Here is a 10686-nt window from a genome sequence, read left to right as displayed (position 1 = left end):
AAAACAAAACCAAGACATTTATTAAAATGATGAGTTCTTCCCCCTGTGTTGTGGGGTTAAGAAATAAACAGAGCTCGAATTTAAAAGCCACATATGCATTGAATTAGCTTTGGGTTTTTGTCTTGCAGCGTAAAACATCCATTTGTAAGCATAAATTAACCCTATTTTGTTTGCTTTATGCTTTAAATGAAAAAAAAAAAAAATAATGCAAAGGAAAAAATAAATCTATAAAATATCTCAAATCAAGATACATTTTCTATTTTGAAGTCAATGCAAATCTGCTTTTCAAATAAATGTATCTTGTTTTAGGGATGTTTAGATATTTGACTGGTAAACAATACAAAAACATTTATCAAGAAAATGATGTTTTACACTTTTTACATCCAGGCAAATGTTTTCTCTAGTATTTTCTCCTTACTGTGCTAAAATTAAAACTATGTTTCCTTATTAGCACTTACTTATTAATACCCTGTGGAGCAGCAAAAGAGATAATTGCTTTGTCAGTCACTGCTGACAGTGTTTAATGTGTCTCAGTAATGACAACACTGCACCGTTCACAACAAACCTGCGCAGGCGGAAAGACAAATGACAATATCTCACACCGGGTCTCATTAGAGGCTAGTTGGTGTATTTCCTGTTCCAAATGTATTTCCTAAAAAACTATCGGTTCCAGCGGCTGTAACTTTTATGGGGCGAGAGTATCATATTCTTGTCTGCTCAGGAACTCCTCTCAATCTGCAGCTGCCCACGTTTCATGCATCATCATACGTACATCACACACACACACACAACGAACTGACTCTCAGAACCTGGAAGCAGACTGAGCCCTCATCTGCTCCGTGGACGTGGGCTGGGTGACAATCACCAAACCGCACTGATAGTGAACAGAGAGAGATAAGTGGGGGAGGAAAGGAAGGTGATGAGGAGGATATATGCAGAGATGGAGAAATGTGTTGATCAAGATCAGGGTTCGCTGAAAGGGTGAATAGAGTTGAGGAGAGAAGGGAGCTTGTGGAGAAAATGTTCCAGTCAGGAATGAATGCTGAACAAATAACCTCTTTAAAGTTGTGTTATCACTCATCACCTCTAAAGGAATATTCTTGAAGAAGAATTCACCCTCAAGTTGTTCTAAGCCTGTATGACTTACTTTCTTCTGTTGAACACAAAATAAGATTTTTTTGATTATCAAGCAGTTGCAGGTAGCCATTGACTTCCATAGTATTGTTTTTCCATACTACAGAAGGCTACCAGCAACTGCTTAATAATCAACAATATCTTCTTTTGTGTTCAATAGAAGAAATAAACTATTTCACATTTAGAACAACTTTAGGGTGAGTAAACGTTGACAGGATTATAATTTTTCAATATAATGGAGAACTGTTGCTGTCAAACTTCATAACGGTCAAAAAAGCAGCATGAAAGTATTATATACAGAAGAAGCCTATGCACTAAAATCCCAGTTTTCTGAAACCATATGATATCTTTGTGTGAAGAACATATAAACAATATAAAAGAGAGGCTTAAGTATTTTATATATGAATACCATAGATATCATATCTTAAATGAATATGACTCTAAAATAACAATGACAGTGAGGGAAAAGCTCTCCAAAAGCATATCAACATATCTGATATCAGCAAAATGAATGCAGAATGCATTTCTGATTGGCTAGTTATCTATTTAGCTTTAGGGCCAGATTTACTAAACAGGGCAAATTAGAGCGAGAGTACACTTCCAAAACATCACTGATGGGCATGGAAATATCTGCAGATGAACATCTCGTTTACATATCCACCAAAGCAATATACCAAGTGCAGCGCAAATTAGTGTGGTAGCAAATAAGCAGAGTCAATGCTCATCAGGTGCGGGTGTTCTATTTATGACACAGTTTAAAATCATTTAAGACATGCTTTTTTTAGCATTAAATAATGCCGTAAATACCAACAATGTGACAAGCGCACACGTTAGTAAATTCTGTTGCGTGATTCATTTTAATACTCTCCTCCCATAAATTTTGCGTCTGAAAGGGAAACTCCTACAAATGCAGTTTCAATAAGATCAGACACAAATAACTCTGTCCACAGTTTTTCAGTGCTAAATCTTCACTTTATCCTGACATTGCTATTTTTACGCCAAAAGATGGTTTGCGCTGCCACAAGCTGTTACTAAATCTGGTAAATGTTTTTTCACTGAGCCTTGGGCTATTAATAAAATAAAAGTACTTATAGTATAAAAATATAAACAATTAACAATAAATTAATTAATATCTGCCAGGTATAGGGACCTTTTATTTCCATGGTATTTAAAAACAAACAAACTTTTTTTTAATGTGAGACTTTAGAACTATATATTATTTTATTTGTATTATTATATATTACAATTTATATACATATATTATTGTTATATACTGTATTTTTGCAATTTTTTGGGATATAGTAGGTTTTGATCTTTTCTTCTTAATATATATGAACATTTTGTTTATAATATCTTGTTATGATTGGACTGAATACCTTCCAGCCCTGTTTTATTTGTGTGTACTTGGTCTGCTCGCGAAGCACTTTGGTCAACATTCTTTTTGTTTTAATGTGCTATTATAAATAAATTTGATCTTGACTTTGACCTTGACCTTTTGCTGGTACGTATTACTCTGATTTAATTACATCAAAATATATGAATGAGAAAATATAGCTTTAAAGACAGTGGATTTTTAGGCCAAGCCATGAGAGGCAGAGTGAATGATGGATGATAGAGCATGATACATCTGATTCTGGGGCCCTGAGGAGAGGGCTTATAAAACTGATATATAGCATGGAGGACATACTGTACTCTGCTCCTGCAATAAGGTGGATTCTGGGAGTACCACATATTATTTATTCCCCAAACCTCATGAATATTACTCCAGCTTTTGCATGCAGGGAGAGGCAAGAAACTTGCCAATGCATACTGAAACACACATAAAATTAGACATTGTACATTGCTATTAGCTACGGAGCCCCGCAAATAACATGCAAGAAAAAAAAAGAAAAAAATTGCATGGACGATTTACTAATTCGTTCCCTCAAGTTACTAAAACGTGCACTCGATTACTACTGCATTCCCTCGATTTACTATTGCGTTCGCTCAATTTGCTAAATCGTGCGCACGATTTAACAAATCGAGGGAGTGAATTAGTAAATCGTGCGCACAATTTATAAATTGAGTGAACGCAATAGTAAATCGAGGGAACGCTATAGTAATCGTGTGCACGTTTTAGTACATTGAGGGAACGAATTAGTAAATTGTGCACACGATTTAGCCTTATATGTTTTCCTGCGTGTCATGTGCGGGGCTCCGTAATTAGCTGAATCATACATTTCACTTTTTTCCTATTAGAGCATCAGTTTAAAATGCATGATAAATGCACAAAGGTCTGTGAGTGCAGATAAGCTTTTAATATCTAAAAAAGATCAAGTACAATAGAAACCTTTAAACAGCATTGCTGCTGCAATGATTGCTGTTGCGAGCGAGGGTTGTTTTTTTTTTTTTTTTGTGATGCCGTTGATGATGTGATGACAGAATTCTATCCAAGGCCATTAGAAGAAGGCAGAAGCCCTGGAGCTTCTAGACATGCTAGGTTTAGGGTCACTCGCTGTGTCATTGAAATCAATCATCTTTGAACGCTCCGTGCATCAGCGACAGACATTTTCATAAACCCTCCACCCCCTGAGCACCAGCGCACCAATGAAAAACAACGTTCTGCCCACACTATGGACATCATTACCCTTTTAAAACTCATCTCCACGAGAACGCCGGGCTGACATAGGGCCTCTAGTGTCTTTGAAGGACAGGTTTGATAAGATTACAGCTTTAAAGCACATCATTGTTGGAGAGAGAGAGAGGGAATTCATAGATGTGCAGCCTATGTGCAGATGTGTGTTTTCTCCAGAGCTAGTGTTGATGAAGACAGTGGATTCTGATTTTGAATATAAAATGATGCCGTGATGGATTTTTACCTTGTGGGCACGATTCTCTACCTCAGCATGGCCCAGATCTTTAGTAAACATCATATTTCTCCAGCCATACCATTGTTTCACCTTGTAGGTGACCTTGTAGGGGCTCAGGAGGCCCTGGTGGTCAGGTGAGGAGATAAGCCCTGGACTCATTTGATATACAGTGCTGTCTTCTGAAGGCTTGGCCTGCCTGCTTGCTGTCTCTCTTAATGGATCATTTCAATCTGTTGAAAGTTACTTAATCCCTCCACCATGGCAGGAACCTTGATTCATCGCTGTATGACCCTGCTCTCTTTCTACATGACAGCTTCTGCGCTCATGACATCCCCTTGGCTTCTCACATCCTGCGAGGTGCCTGGTTTTAGTCTAGCCTTGAGCGCTGGGCAAACCCAATGGCTCCTTTCACAATTGAATGTGAAATTAAGATAATTAACTAGATCAACTAGTAAAGCTAGATAAACTGAAAAAAGATAAGCTAGATAAACTCAAAAAAGTGAAATATCACGCGTCACTCGCTTCATATCATTTTATCCATGAGCCATTTAAAAACACTCCCTCCCATCTTCAATCCCATTTACGGACACAAAATCATATCCGTAAATGTAATCATGTCAAAGCGAGAGTTTTGATGTGGCGTGAACTGAAAAGGTTACGTGTTAAATTGCAGAGTGGATGATGGATGTCAGAACCGCTCGCTCCATGCTTTAGGACTGTTGGCATGATAGACTTGCCAAGCTTCATTACACATTAATTTTTCATTAAAGTGCTGTTTTAATTCATTCCTCTAAAATTACCCTCTTATCGAGGTCAGTGTGTAATGTTCCTATTAACATAGAAAACTTGCACCATCATTTTAAATCACATTCAGCCTTTTAGCAAGACACATTAGGTTTTGATTTTAGAGCATGTTATTGTGAAAATGCCAGAAGATATTGGACCACTTTATTTAAACATTGTCAACTCATCAGTCCACAGGCCTCTCAGAAAAAAACTGTCAATTAGAAAGAACAAAAATGTAACAGTAGGCTACTAATGTAAAGGTCATTGTTGAGAAGAATTAACTAAACAATCTCAAATTTTCCATTGTGCATTTAGTGAAAACATGACTCACTGTACATTAGTACATGGAAGATATCAGCAGGGAGTTAGTGTGTGGCCTAAGAAAATATAAAAGATTTGACGAACCATTGAAAAGCTACCAGGCTAGGCACAACCAGGGGTTAAAGTTTGGTTAGTTGGCATATTTAGCATAGTTAGAAGCTGTATCTACACAATTGCGTCTAACAAATGGCTTTGTTCTCTGTTGAAATATCAATATTGACTTATATTTCCAATTACCCAACCCTATCAAAATGTCATGTGGCTCCAGGCCAAATCACATGACATTTATGAAGCAGGTGATTGGTTGTAAAAGTTTGCACCCGTGAGCAAAGACAGGACATTATAAATCAATGAGGCCTTTGTACTGCTTTCTCCAGGTATTTTAGGGATCCTTGATAAAGATATTTGCAATGTAAGCAACAGTTCAACACAAAAGTATCAGTAAATTAAATTACTTATCCACTGAAAAAGTAAGGGATTACTGCTCAATTTTAGGTAATTTAATTACAGCTACTTATAAATTACCTGCGTTACATACAGTAAAATCAATATTGAATTTGAAATCTAAATTTACTGTCTTTAACCCTCAGTGCACCAGCACGTTTACTTTCTGTTTTTCCTGATTCACAGAGAAACCTTAAATATCCAGATACACATAAGACTTAAATCAATCAAATCTAAAAATGGCCTACACTGTACACTGAAAATAACAACAAAACCTTGTGCTTTTGCGAAATAAACAAAACAAACAGAGTGCACTTTCTGCCATCTAGGTCTCAGTGAGCAACTTTCTACACGTCACAAACTCAGCGAATATTTGACACGAGACATATGTCTATAGAAAGCTTGTATCTACTTTTAAATGAACCAATCAAAATCAAAAATGTATGTTCTCTGATTATGTAATCCGTATGAAACCAAAGCGAGGTACAGTCTTTCCTGTATCTGAGCTCATTATATGCAGTCACCTAGATTACATGCATGCCTCATCTAGATACAAAAAAATAAATAAAATCAAGATTTTGAAAGAAGTCCTGCTTCAGTGTGATCTGACATGGCTTTATTCAGCAGAGAAGATCATTTATGTAATTTATTCTTACCTACATTAGTTAACGTGTTTTTTATACATAAACCTGTATGGATTTTACTAGTAACTTTTTTGAAGCTTTTTTGTTATTCATATATGTTGACAGAGTATTTCTATTTATTAACCAAAAAAAGCTTAAAAAGTTTTAAAGCTTAAAGGCTAAACTATTATATGTTTGACTCAAACTGAAAGAATAAAGACTTTCATTTCTATTAAGGTTTATGGGGCTTTTAAGATGTGGCCTAAATAGCTACTTTTCAAACAGAGTAATTAGTAAAGTAATGTAAACACAATATTGGTGACTTAATTAGTAAAAGTAATTAATTTCTTTTTGAAAGTAACTTACCCAACCCTCGGAAAATCAAAATGGGAGATGATGGTAAGTTTGCCATGCTTTTGTCTAGAAAGTACAGTAAGGTTTTTTGGGATGTTATGGATTATTGAGAGCATTGCAAAATGGTAGTAATTTATTGATCCTATGCTAGCATTAAAGCTAAATGAGTTTCTTTGTCCTAGAAAACTTATTATTGATCAAACATGATTTGAATGCAGCAGTTTTGAATGTTCTTTTGGTCTTGTTGTGTTGTTGGCAAGATCTTTTGTGATATTGTGTTGTTGACTGCTACTGTTGTTGTGTTGTCATTATTATTTGCTTCATTGTTGTGTTCATCTGAGTCACGCTGTGACAATAGTGCACCACTCAACTTCCGCAGCATAAATCCAGAGAACTGACCGTTAGCCTATATATAGAATGCATCTGAGACTATAAGATTTCTTTTTATTTAAAGCACTCTTGAGAGAACATTGTATTTACCTTACAGTCCAAAATGAATCTATGCTTCATTATTTATTTAAACTCAATTTCCTGAGCATCTGATCAATCAGAGGTCCATTTCCCTCCGGACATGTGAAAATTTATATGATTTGTTGAGGTTGCGGTCATTCTAACAGTAATTATCTGCGACGGACGTTTTTTTAAATATCAAATTGAGAAGTGCAGCCTGACTGAAACAAACTAATAAAGCTTCAGATAGCTGAGACGGGAGTAAATGCAATAAAAACAGGAGTGAATTATCTTACAGGAGCTCAGTTGCCACTGGGGAAATTCATTTAGCCCTCCTGCAGTGAGAGATTCCTGGTGTAAGGATGCCTGAGATTTCGTTTCAGCCACACTAACAAAGTAGAGAAAATATTTATGTTTCAGTTTAGCAATGAATATAACAAATATGTTCTGTAAACAGCCTTAATTTTTCTGTGTTATCTACGGTTTTGAGTTTCTTTGAACCAACCACATCTATGCATTACTGTGGAGTCAACTTAACTAATGTTGACAAGGTTATCTACTTCAATTTTATTCTGTTGAAGTGTGTAAATATAAAACATATATTCACAGTATTAGTCTGACAAAATGTTATAATGTCGTGTAATGAGATTATAATGTAATATAATGTAATGAGATTATAATATAATGTAATGAGCTGCTTGTTATTTTTGCATGGTTTAGATTTTTGTTTCTGCATTTAGTGCATTTGATTTTAACTGGTGGTGCCTTACCTTAACTTTTTTTTTTTTACCCTAAATACTTGTTTGCTTATATCATACCACCATACTTGACCACAAATCCTTTCCTTTCCTTTCCTTTCCTTTCCTTTCCTTTCCTTTCCTTTCCTTTCCTTTCCTTTCCTTTGAGTATATGCGTATATAAATGATGTTCTTTTGTGTATTTTTTGCAAAATATTTTTTTAACACTTACCAAAAAAAAAAGAAAGAAAAAAGAGAGAGAGAGAAACAATAATTGAGAGCCACTGAATTGCATTGAAATGCACTCAGATCTTTCTCATTACAGTTGTGGATCAGGTGGGATGTGTGTAGATGGGAGGCAGATTAGCATGGAGAAAGAACTGCAAATTTAATAAGCGGTGCGCTCTTTTTGTGTATGCATGAGGGTGAAAAGAAGACTGGGAGAGGGAACAGAAATGGAGAGAAGAAAAAGAGGGAAACAGAAAGATTGCGGTGAAGCTTTAATGTCTGGGAGAATGTCTTCCTGGCAGAGAAGATGAATAGAGCAGCACGTCTGAGTTATCTCCTGCTCAAAAGCAGAAGCTCCCCTGCTGATCAGCAAGCTTCAGGTCTCATCATGTTCTTACGCTCTAAAAATAAACACCCAGATACCTCCGTCACCACACCTTTGCCTCTCTTTACTTGCTTATCACCTGCCATTTCTCCTGTCTGATTTCATTTGCATAAGTTCTTTCTTCTAGAAGTGATCTGGGGGAATTTCCATAAACTGCTTTCTGATTCTTCAACCTTTATCACTGTGCCACTTTTTAAATGTGTGTTTTCACAAATAAGGCTTAAAGGGCTAATAGATGTCCTTTTGTGTGTTGCTCTTTCCAAACACGAGATAATACTTTTTGAATTGCTGAAAAATAGGAAGTTAGGTCTCAGATGGTGAGAGACACTCAAATTTGGATGATGAGAGATAAGGTGATTAAAATTGTCTACCTTTACAATGTGGACAACGGATGTGAGATGTTTAAACTCATTTGATATATGGTAATTTTATGTGGTCCATCCACCAGGTGGCAATACTGGCAATGACTGACTGGTGATGAGATGGACCATAGTTTTTGATTTTGCATGCAGTTTAGTGGTGGATATTTCTGAAATATTTGAGACCTCAGTAGTTTGTTAGTCACTGTGGAAAAAGCAAAACACTATGCTTAGCTTGTAGTTTACCTGCTACAATTATTATTATTATTATTATTTTTGCCAATCCGGTGAGTGGTCCTGTCTCAGAATTGCTTATTAAATTAAATATACTTGAATATATAAGTAGAATTTTTTACATGGTCTCCCAGTAGTAGTTATTATGCCAGACAGTATCAGATTGAAATGATGAAATAAAAAACAAGAGTTGCTCATTAAAAATAATTTCAATTATTTATTTATTATTTTGTTTTAAAACCCTGTTAACAGTCGCTCGTCTGAATACTACTTCCATACTTCTGTATGTGCATTACTGTTCAAAAGTTTATGGTCAGTAAGATGCAAGGCTGCATTTATTTGATAAAGAAATATGGAAAAAAGGTTAATCAGATGAATGTTATTATTGTGAACCATTATTACAATTTCAGATTACATTTGCATTTTAATTATTTTGAAAATTAATTGGTTCCTGAATTTCCAGCAGCCATTACTCCAGTTTCCAGTGTCACATGATCCTTCAGAAATCATTCTAATATGCTGATTTAGGGCTCAAGGAATCATTTCTTATTATTAATTTGTTGAAAACAGTTGTGCTGCTTAAAAGTTGTATGGAAGTATTTTCTTGGTGAATTGAAAAATGTAAAATGTGTTTACTATCATTTTTGATCAATTTAATGCATTATTGCTGAAAAAGAAGTTTTAATTTGTCTTTAAAAAAATCTTACTGACCCTGGTTTTTAGCTCTTCATCAAATGCAGCTCACGCTGTATGTGATTTTGGATGCGATGACTCACCAAAAGTGCTTTTAAGCAGTGGGTGAAGTCCAAATTGTATTTATTAAATTAGATTTATTTAAAACCAAGAGCGTTCATTTATGCAATAACATTATCAATTATCAATAATTTTGTACTCTTAAAGCCCTTACGTTTTTTTTAATCACTTCAAGACTTGAAAGGTGACCAAAAATAATTGTACCCTAAGAAGTCATATAACATCTCTGAATTGAATTCTAATCCTTTCAGAAGCCAAGCAAATCTCTTTTCTTGTAATATATTACATAGTGTTTATCGACTGCAGTGCAGTTGTACGTTGTCATTGTACAGCATTATGTGAGGAGGTCAGAGGTTTACTTTCACTGTGAGCTAATGGTCTGTGCCGTTTTGCAGATCACAAAAGAGAAAGCTTTGAGTTCTGTCACTGTGATAAAGTGAAGATCAACTACTGTGCCGTCAGTGGGAAAGTGCTGCTGACATCATTGCTATTGGCAGCTAGGCAGGATGTATTGGTCAGTAAGGGCATGGCAGTGAATACTGGACTCTATAAGATCTAGCTGTGTGCAGTGACATATGCCCTTAATTACCTGCTGTTCAACCCTGTACAGAAAGCAAGAGGGAAATGTGTTTTGAGCCACTGTGTTACCAATAAACAAGTAATGACTTATTAGCATTGCCTCGTTCTAATGACTGCTGCGTGCCGGTTTGACAGAGTAGAGTAATTAATTTCATAAATGTTAAATATGGTAAATTAATGCTGCTCGTGTCCTGCATAGCTTGAAGGGCGTTATTTGACGGGTTTGCTAACATCCCTCTAGCAACATCTGAATTTGAGTTATGACTTAATTTGGCTAGTGTTTAGATGTGAATATTCATTTTGTTTTGTTTGCAGTTTGAATAGGGCATTTGAGTTTATATGTATTTATTTTGTCTGGGGCCAGATAGTCATTCTGGAGCTTCGAATAATTACATACATGAACCGCCATCGACTGATGATCTGTTGAATAATTTTGAGGGCTTTTTTATG

This window comes from Carassius auratus, chromosome 27 (genome assembly GCF_003368295.1).
Source record: "Carassius auratus strain Wakin chromosome 27, ASM336829v1, whole genome shotgun sequence".
Classification (NCBI taxonomy): domain Eukaryota; kingdom Metazoa; phylum Chordata; class Actinopteri; order Cypriniformes; family Cyprinidae; genus Carassius; species Carassius auratus.
This window is presented reverse-complemented; position numbering follows the sequence as displayed.